The sequence below is a fragment of the Colias philodice genome, chromosome 14, assembly GCF_061535455.1.
Source record: "Colias philodice isolate Cphi_HAF_F1 chromosome 14, ilColPhil1 Martin Lab GWU primary, whole genome shotgun sequence".
In the NCBI taxonomy this organism is placed as follows: Eukaryota; Metazoa; Arthropoda; class Insecta; order Lepidoptera; family Pieridae; genus Colias; species Colias philodice.
Window position 1 is genome coordinate 143,629 of NC_143099.1, and position 10,752 is coordinate 154,380.

Consider the following 10,752-nt stretch of genomic DNA (forward strand, 5'->3'; position numbering starts at 1 on the left):
ATGCTTCATTGCTCCTCATTATGACTGGACCATGTTACATCCTCAATATAAAAAAAATAATAATATAAAATATGGACACATCATATTCGGACTATATTCACAAGAAGAGTGTAATCATCTGCAAGGAGTACAAAAAGAATCTACAATGTAGATCTATATACAAAAAGAAATACAAATTACTATAATCAAATATCACTGCAGACACTGTCCCTGTGCAGTAAGAAGATATCTCTATTGAACATAAAAATTAATAAGTGACTCTAAATTGTAATGCTGCGTGAAGTGTTCATAAATGAGTGATTATGTTACAAAGAATTATTGTTGGAAAAACTATAAAACAACATGTTTGTAGGTTGTGCAGAACTGTATAAGTCAAATACCTTACTGTAGGTGTAAATATGAGGTAAAGTGGACATACATGGTGCTACTGTATTCTATAGAAACAGTGCTATATTACGTGAAGATCTATATACCTGTGTAAATATGTACATTATTGTTGACTAAGATATGATCTAGTTGTAATAGTGGTGTGAATGAAGATGAAGTGTCAATTAAGGCAAATTTTAATTGTTTTTTTTTCAGAATTTTTTGTCTTTAATAGAGTGCTGATAATTACATACACACTACAAGTATTACTTCTGTAGAGTTATTTGTGTTCTGTAAAATAGTGATTTTTAGATCACTAATTATTATTTCATTGTTAACTTTCAAAATTAATCTTTTTTTCTCCAATACTATTCATCTTCATGAACACTTCAGAGTAAATTGCACACAATTCCGCCTAAAGTTGCCTTTGGATGGATAGCAGATATTACTATAATATAATAGTAAACTAGATGTCTAATAAATTCCATTGTTATCCCACTTCAGGTTCTATGTTATCAATAATCTACTTATTTTTAATATGTATGTATTTCTATAGATATATACAATAATTGTTCATTTAAAGTATATAATACACGACAATGTAAATTAATAAATAATAAATAATTATGTATAATTAATTAATAATTAATATCAATATTATTTTCAGCAATATTGACAATTATAGTTTATATCAGGCCTCCAGTTCCGTACCAACAATCCCTTTTTTTATTCAGAAGTCTAGTAAAAAAGTAGGCCTATTTTCCACGTAATACACGCGTGACGCACACACTTTCATTAATTAACGATTGCAAGCCAATGCATGTTGCGTAGAAACGAAACGTAGGTTCACGGAGCGGCAACGTCGCGTCAGTCGCTCGTCGTACGTAGCGGCAACGTCGCGTTAGCCGCTCCTTGCGCGGCGCGGCAACGTCGACAATTAGTGACAACGTTTCTCGGAGCAATTAACAAGCCTGGAGAAGTAACAATTAATTGAACGTTTCTTATATAGTGGCTCTCTTTTATTCAATACCCTAATTAATGCGATAGAAAGAGACAACACACTGTTATCTGCTTGGCATTCAAATCCACATGTAGCCACTTTTTGTTCTAAAAAGGTAGTGCTTGCCTTTACTTTATCGAATACTAAAATATCGATAAATAAAAAAATTAAGTTATAAAATTGCTTGAAGATAATTTAAGATTCGTTTAATTTTGAATTATGGATAGGTAATTTCAAATTTTAAGATTCGTTTAATTTGGAATTATTCATTTACGATGCGTATTGACTGTGCCTTGCATTGTATGGTAGTGGTATTTATAAAAAAATATTATTAGGTATTTCGGTTTAGGTTGTTTTTATGGTTTCGTAAAAAGGTACGTATTTTTTCCTGTTTTCATATATTCATTCATAGTATTTTTACATTATACGGAACCCTTCGTGCGCGAATCTGACTTCCACCTAGTTGATCTTTTTACAAATCAATAGTCGTATCCTACTAATATTATAAAAGCAAAAATATATAAGAATGGACATATTTTGATACTCTTTCACGTAAACACTACTGAATGAGTTTTTATGGAACTTTACAATTATATAGTTTAAACATCAGAATAACATATAAGCTACAATTTACCACAGGAAAATAACTAATTCCCACAGGAAAAAATTGGTACAAGTTTAAAATAAATTGCTTCAAATAAAACAAATAAACATTTATTTTTTTAACAACATTTTATTTCGATACTTAATTACCAAATTACAATATTTATTATTTAAAATAGATGCCACCTTAAACTTGTGGCACAGCATCTCTGCAAAGCACTTTACTTTTCTTCCCGTCTGATTCGAAATGATTTGAACAAGGCCGAGAATGTTTTGAAGGCTTCCAATTTTTCCTGTGCTATAGCTTTAACTCAAACATCTTTTAATTGTTCTCAAGCCAGAAACCTGCAAATAACAATAAAATCCATACTTAAATACCTTTTTTTTTCTCCTAACCTAAAGCAGTCATTATCAATGAAGTACTTCGTTCCTACTCAAGTATCGATAATTGCACAACACTATGGAAGTTATATTTTGCATTTTTTCTAAAAACTAAGCTGATTATGATTTCATTTCAATGATTACGGTTAGATAAAACATAGATGATTAAGAAAATAAGGTAAATTAACTTATTTATCATACAATTAACAAAAAAATTGATCAAAACACTAACCTGTGAAATGACAAATTTCTATCTTCGTCCGATTTCACATTACTACGGCTTTTACAGCCGTAAGCATCACAAGCCATGTTATCTTTAGTCAATTGTCTTTTCATAAAATAACAAATTAAACTAAAACACTCGTTTTTCACTTCAAAAATAATAATTAAAATCACCATGCGTCCGTGACCAGACTGGTCACTGAAACAAATTGACATGGGCACATGTCATTTCAAACTGTCGAACTTACATATATCTGTCCTCTTTTTTCGCATGACATTTTGCCATAAGCCAAAAAGGCCAAACTAGTGCTATATTGTTCAATTAATTGTTACTTCTCCAGGCTTGATAATTGCTCCGAGCAACGTTTGCTATGCGGTGCGGCAACATCGCGTGAGCCGCTCGTTGCACGTTTTTCTTGCAATCCTCAATTGACGAAAGCTTGCGTTTGACGTGCGTTTATTACGCATTACGTGTACAGTAGGCCTGAGGCCATAGACTTAACCACCAAACTACAATATTAATATGTATAAAATTGTGCTGTTTTGAATATTGTGGACCTACATAAAAACTAATGTAGGTCCTCAATAAGACCTTATGAATATAATTTAATAATGTTTGTTGAAATTTAGAAAATTAGCTTTCAGTTCCACTTAAAGAATCAGAAGAATTAACTGTTTAATTGAAATTGAAAGCTTCTCAATAAGTATATAAGAAAAATAAAAAATGTTGTGTGGTTTTATGAAACCACGGTAAAAGTGAAACTGTTCGAACGGTTCCGAACACTGCTTTGTGTAGCGCATGTCGCGTGACGGTCGGCTTTTACAAAAAAAATGAGCACCACATTTTATAAATGTCTATAACACTAAAAATTACAAAGTACAGGCTATTTCAAAACGAATTCAATGATTATCAATAATTAGTAAATCACCGAATTTGCATTCGCGAGCGTACCTACGCGTAGGTATCCATAGTGTTTGTTTATACTAAAGGAATGGCAACGTCGCAATTGCTGCTGTCATGCGATGCGGCAACGTTGCGTGAGACTCAAAACGCTACCTGCTACGGTATGAACGATTGTTATAAAAATAAAAGTTATACATATTTGTTGGCGTAAACTATTTTATTCATCATTAATTTTGGAAAATAAATAATGTCAAAATTGATTACTGTTCGAACTGTGACGGTCGGCTGCCGAGTAGGTATACCTACTCGGCAGCCGCGATACACGCGACATGCGCTACACAGACCAAAAAGTTTGAGACGATGTAATAAAAGTTTCACTTTAAAAATTAATTCAATGTGAGTAAAACATAAACCATAACAGTTGACTTTTTGGGTAATTTATTTTTATATTATGCATTAAAATAAAAAAAAATTATTTTAATTATTATATGTGTATGTAATGCTCATTTTGAATTTTTTTGAACATTTTTGTAAATTTAAATGAGGATAATTAAAAAGAAATGCAAATTTTTAAATGTATAGGAACTAAGAAATTGTACATAAAGTTGTAAATAATTGTAAAAAATATAAAAGGAAATAAGGAATATTTTGTAATATTCAGTGAATGGCAAATGTGTGTGTTGAAAGTATCAGTATTTTTAAAACAAAGACAATATTACCAAATATTCACTGTACTCCACATGTTACAAGGGATGGGAGCTTAAATAAATGATTTATATATGGAGAAAGAATTATTTGAATATAACTTAATTAAATTCTCTACAGTACATATTTTGTATTGTATTGCATTTCGAAAATCATGTTTTTTCATATTTCTTTTCGAATACCTTGTTGTAGTCTACAACAATTTAACTTTATTGTTAACTAACTTCCGCCCGCGGCTTCGCCCGCGTTTTCAGCAAAAACCCCGCATAGTTCCCGTTCCCGTGGGATTTCCGAGATAAAACCTATCCTATGTGTTAATCCAAGTTACCCTTTATATGTGTGCTTAATTTCATTGTAATCGGTTCAGTAGTATTTGCGTGAAAGAGTAACAAACACACACACACATCCTCACAAACTTTCGCATTTATAATATTAGTAGGAAGTAATAGATCTCAGGCGTCGGTGTTTTCATCTCTGGATTGATTCCTAAATTTAATTTCGAGTAAGAACATGTTTTATTTTATATTTGTGTTTTGTAATGCTTATAAGTGTAACAAATTAAAATTAGCTATTTAGGAAAAATATATATGTATATTGCTTATCATAATAATTGGCATATGGATTGTTTATTTATATTATAATTTAGTTTTGTTTGGTAGAATTTATAGGACACATAACTAAAAAATACTAAAATGACGAAATTTATTGTATTTCATAAAGTCTCGTAAAACAGGTATAGTACTATGCTATGTGAAATATTTAGTACAGTCAACACATAAATCATGTAGATGAACAGTTGAAAATTCTTCCCATAGTTATTGTAGGTTTTCAATATTATGCATAAAATGCAAAAAACTGTGACGGTTTCAATGTTTATAATTGTAATATATTATTATTTTGTAAATGTGGAAAAAATAAAGATTTTGGTTTCTAATTATAAAATGGAGTGTATTATTTTATAAACTTTACCGATCTGTCTCTGTCCGAATTGGCCAAGTGTAGACTAGCACTACGGTCCCTGCCCCGATTCAGACGGGTCTAAAATTCTCTTAGTATACCTACCTAAAAAGTAGATCAGAAAGAACCAGCACAAAATAGGTACTTTTCTTTTAAAGTTGCATTATTGAAATTAAAGTGGTTTGTTACAGAATAAATGCTTTTACTAGTCCGATTGTCATCAATAAAATATATAACTTGTAGAATAGTTTATTTATATTTATTTCTTTGTTCGTACCCTATAAGTACCTTCATTTCATCGTAATTTTTGCTGATATAGATGGTGAGTAGTGGTGGGACTCTGGGAGATAGTGAACATTAGGAACAATAATTCTTAATAAATATTAAATTGTTATAAAGCTAGAGAGCTTCATAATACAATCATAATATCAGACTACTAGTTCGAGTTGGAAAATTATTTTTGTGTTGAATAGATCACGATTTCACGACAGGCTACAAACACAGCACATTACTACCCGCCGGCCGCCACGCCTACAGCTGTGGCTACGACCAATAGAAACGGGGCTGCAATGAAAAATGTTGCAAGAATGGGAAAAATATTACTATTGCGAGCCGATGAAATTGCATGGATCAGGTAATAAGAAATCAAAATATGTACTTAGATTCTAAAGGAACCATACAGTCCATACAGAACCTACATTTTCCCCTGTGAGATATGCATCGCATGAGAGTAAATATATTTTATGTCGTTATGTTATGTACCTTCCATAAACCATTGCAGAAGGCTTAATATTTTATTAACATGCCTTCCATACCTGCATTCTTTAAAATATTTTGCATGAAGTTTTATAGTACACGTGCTGCTTATATCTATATTAGAATTCCGTTGGAGCGTTAAGCATTGTCCGTACCCCCGCGTAAACTGTAGACTGTTATAAATAAATAAATAAAAATAAATAAATAAAGCTTTATTTGATCCATAAGAAACAGTAGTTGTTACAATTACAGTTTAAGAACAATATTAGAACAGTTTAGATACAATCAAGATAATATAATTTAATAAAGTTAATTTAAGTACTAGGTAGGTTTCTATATGGACCCCATACGGGTAAAAGCCTCCCCCAAAGAATGCCACTTGTTCCTGTCTTGGGCTGTGTTCAGCCAATTTCCGCCAGCAACTGCTACTATTTCGTCAGCCCATCTGGCCCTTGGTCGACCCCTTGTCCTGGTGCCTCTTGGCCCCGACCATTTCACTGACCTGAGGGTCCATCTTCCGTCTTTATAACGAGCCAAGTGACCCGCCCACTTCCATTTTCCCTTCAGTGCAAAACCTAAGGCATCACATACTTTTGTTTTTTTCCGAATGTCGGTGTTCCTTATTTTATCTTTAAGTTTGATGCCTAGGCAGCTTCTTTCCATTCTTCTTTGGGAAGTCTGGATTTTATATCTAGTTTTGTGGTCGAAGGTCCATGTTGGGCACCCATAAGTGAGGCAAGGCAGTAGTGCTGTGTCCATGACTATTTTTTTAGTTGCTAGCGGAAGTTGTGATTTCAGAATCTCTTTAAAGCTCCAGAACTTGCTCCACGTAATCGCCACTCTTCGGTTTACTTCTTCAAAGTTTCTTTCCTTATTAAAAGAAATCTGTTTGCCTAGGTAGATATATTTATTTACGTACTCGAGAGGGGAATCTAGTAAGATGGGCGTAGCAGTGTGGTTCGTCATTATTTTAGTTTTATCGAGATTAATTTCCAATCCAATATTTTTGCTAGCCTGATTAAGTTCATTGATCATCTTACTTAGGTGGTGAGGGTTTTCCGCAAACAATATTATATCATCGGCAAATCTGAGATGACTAAGCATGTTTCCATTCATATTAATGCCTCGATTGGACCACGGTAGTTTTTCTAATACGTGTTGTAAGACGGCTATGAATAATTTAGGCGAAATTGGGTCCCCTTGACGCACTCCTCTCTTTACCTTGAATGATTCGCCTACTCTATCTAGCTTGACTCTACTTGTACTGTTATTGTAAATTTGTTTTAGTATGTTAATATAGTTTTCATTTATTTTTAGTGCTTTCAGTGATTCCCAGATGCTTTCGTGTGAAATTGTGTCAAAAGCTTTTTTGTAGTCTACGAAGACTGTTATAGTAGATGATAATTAACTTTTTTATCGTAACTTTGGTAAGTTAAAATAAATAATGTAAGACGGGATACAAACGGGCGCGAGCTGCACGGGATCCCCACGTCAAGCATCTTAAAAAGATGTACAACTCTGCCTCCAGATCATTCAAGAAGAAAATATCAGAAGCGAAGTCAGAGTTTATTAATAGAATTGGTAAGAAGTTGACTCACTACCCTTCGGGCACACGCGCATTCTGGTCTCTTGCCAAGGCTATCCAGGGGAACTTTTGTCGATCGTCGTTTCCACCACTGCGCAGGTCTGATGACACCCTGGCCCATACTGCTAAAGAAAAAGCCGAAACTCTGGCCACTCTTTTTGCATCGAACTCGACGTTAGATGATCAAGGGAAAGTACCACCTACCATATTATGCAGCAATAGCACGATGTGTGAAGTTAAATTCACGCAATCTGCAGTTCGTAAAGCCCTTCTCTCTCTTGACACTCACAAGTCGAATGGGCCTGACGGCATTCCTGCAATCGTGCTCAAGACTTGTGCTCCAGAGTTGGCTCCGGTATTGACGCGCCTGTTTCGATACTCATACGCCACCGGTATAGTCCCTAGCTCATGGAAGACCTCCTTAGTACACCCGATCCCTAAGAAAGGCACACGCTCCGACCCATCAAACTACAGGCCAATCGCAGTCACCTCCTTACTCTCCAAAGTGATGGAGTCTATCATTAACAGTCAGCTCTTACGTTATCTAGAGGATCACCAGCTGTTAAACGACCACCAGTACGGTTTCCGTCATCGTCGCTCAGCTGGTGATCTTCTTGCATACCTGACTCACCGATGGGCAAAAGCTGTTGAGAGTAAGGGGGAAGCGCTGGCTGTAAGTTTAGATGTAGCGAAGGCCTTTGATCGGGTGTGGCACAAGGGGCTTCTTTCCAAACTCCCATCATATGGTCTACCCCAGAGATTGTGCAATTGGGCAGCCAATTTTCTAAAGGCACGTAGCATCAAAGTCGTTGTAGACGGATATTGCTCCAAACCCAAGCCTATTAATGCTGGTGTCCCACAAGGCTGTGTATTATCCCCTACGCTGTTTCTTCTGCATTTCAATGACATGTTGCAAATACGCAGCGTTCATTGTTATGCAGATGACAGTACTGGTGATGCCTACTACGCAGGCCAAGCAAAGACCACTCTGGAGCAGACTAAATTGTATCGAAACAACCTCGTGTCTAACATTGAGACCACCCTTGAGAAAATCTCGACTTGGGGCCAATCAAACTTAGTTGATTTCAATCCGGCCAAGACACAGGTCTGCGCGTTTACCGCCAAGAAAAGTCCTTTTGACGTATCCGTTAACTTTCAGAACACCCCTCTCACAGCAAAACCTAGCATCGGAATCCTTGGGGTCGAAATTACGTCTGATGTCCAGTTTCGCGGTTTTTTGGAGGACAAAGCTAAATTAGCTTCGAAAAAACTAGGGGTGCTCGCCAGGGCAAGACGGTACTTCACGCCTGCTCATCGCCTGCAATTATATAAGGCACAAGTCAGGCCCCACATGGAGTACTGCTCTCACCTCTGGGCCGGAGCGCCCCAATACCAGCTCCTACCATTAGACCGCGTTCAGCGACGAGCCGTCCGAATTATTGACGACCCTAAGCTTTCCGATTCGCTGGATCCACTTTCACTGCGGAGAGATGTTGCATATCTATGCGTGTTCTACCGGATTTATAACGGGGATTGTTCTGTGGAACTTTTTGAACTCATTCCAGCTGCTGAATTTCACAATCGCACCTCTCGCCACAAATTAAAGTTTCACCCCCACCATCTGGATGCATGGCGGTCCACCACAGTGCGCTTTTCTCGACACTTTCTACCAAGAACGACAACCTTGTGGAACGACTTACCATCCTCAGTGTTCCCAAACGGATTCGACACGGAGACCTTCAAAAAAAGGGCATATTTACACCTCAAAGGCCGGCAACACATTCGCGGTGGCCCTAACATCGCGAATGCTTATGGGTGGCGGGCATCACTTTCCATCAGGTGACCCGCCAGCTCGTGTGCCTGCTTAAGCGATAAAAAAAAAAAAAAAAAAAAAAAAAACTTTTACGGAACTAAAATTAATTTGATTATTATTAATCATAGTACCTATAATAAATCATAGTTTTATTATCACAGTTTATTATGCTATGAGAACTACCGAGCATCTTCCTGTGCTATCTTCTTGCTTCTGCTATTACAGTGCGACACAAAAGAGATGAAAATAAATGAGGGCGCCACCGTCGCTCATATAGCAACACTGATACTGCGACGCAAGCGATCTTGATACTATAGAATAAAAATCCAAAAATCTATATATATAATCTAAAATAAATACCGCGATTTAAACCGTTATAATTGTTTCATTGTAGCAATAGTGTAAATTTAAGACAAAAATACATTAGTATTTTAATTGACCTACCTAGGTCAAATTTTACTTAAATGTATTTGGAATTAGTTATTTTATAAAAATCGGTCAAGTGCTTAGACTGCAGCGGCGCACATAGAATCAAACATACAAACAAACAAGCATACATGCAGCTCAAACACATTACCCTCTTTCTGGGTCCGTCGGGTAGAAAAAAACAAGGCGATTTGAAAACCACATATTTTTATTTTTTTTGTAGATAAATTTTGTACATTAATATAATTCATCAAAATCTAAATATTCTACTCCTTCAAAGGACTGATCATCACTCTGTTTCGAAGTACTGGCAAGAGGGTACGGGGCATCTTCAGTATCTGTAAATATGATACAGTAAATATGATTTTTTTTCTTATGGTTTGATTGATTAATAGATAGATAGCTGTATGAAAACAGTTATCACTATACTATGTAGTAAAATCTAAACTAGGTACTTTATTTGAGGCTGGTTGGATTGGATATAACTTCTTGACTCAAATTGTGCTGGTCGCACTATAAAAACTAGTTTTTGTTTACATACAAATAACCTCAAATTAAATTGCGAAAACGAAATAATCGCCATACATACATACATTAAACACTCGTCACTAATGGAATATTCTATTTTACGTAGTACTGAGCAAAAATAAATGGAATCTCACCGGTATATTCTGCTGTACGTTTGTAAACGTTTTCCAAATCAGTCAATAAATTTCCAGCTTGAAATTCGGACAAACACCGAATAAAAACTTTATACACCACGTCACGGACACCGCTACGTTTAACCTTTTTCATGATGTCTCCTTTTTTATTTAAATTTCTTGTTCTAAATAACAATTTTATCTCAATAATTCTCCACTTCACGAAAAAAACAACAAATTTTTATTCAACTTGACAGCTACATTGCCAATTCAGGGTTGCCAGGTAATGAAAAACGAATTAGTTCCAAAATAATTAATTTCATCTCTTTTATGTCGTACTATATATGCTTTTATCGAAAAATAATCATTAAGAAAAATAAAATGGCAATGTTA

General features: G+C 35.3%; 1 long non-coding RNA gene across 1 annotated transcript; it reads right to left on the reverse strand.

Annotated features, from left to right (window-relative positions):
• Window positions 1–2,079: 2,079 nt before the first annotated feature.
• On the reverse strand, window positions 2,080–2,925 carry LOC149482582 (uncharacterized). Its single transcript, XR_016316606.1, has 2 exons — window positions 2,583–2,925; window positions 2,080–2,314 (listed from the first exon to the last, which is right to left on the reverse strand). It is a non-coding gene; the product is annotated as an uncharacterized LOC149482582 (long non-coding RNA).
• Between the last annotated feature and the right edge of the window lie 7,827 nt (window positions 2,926–10,752).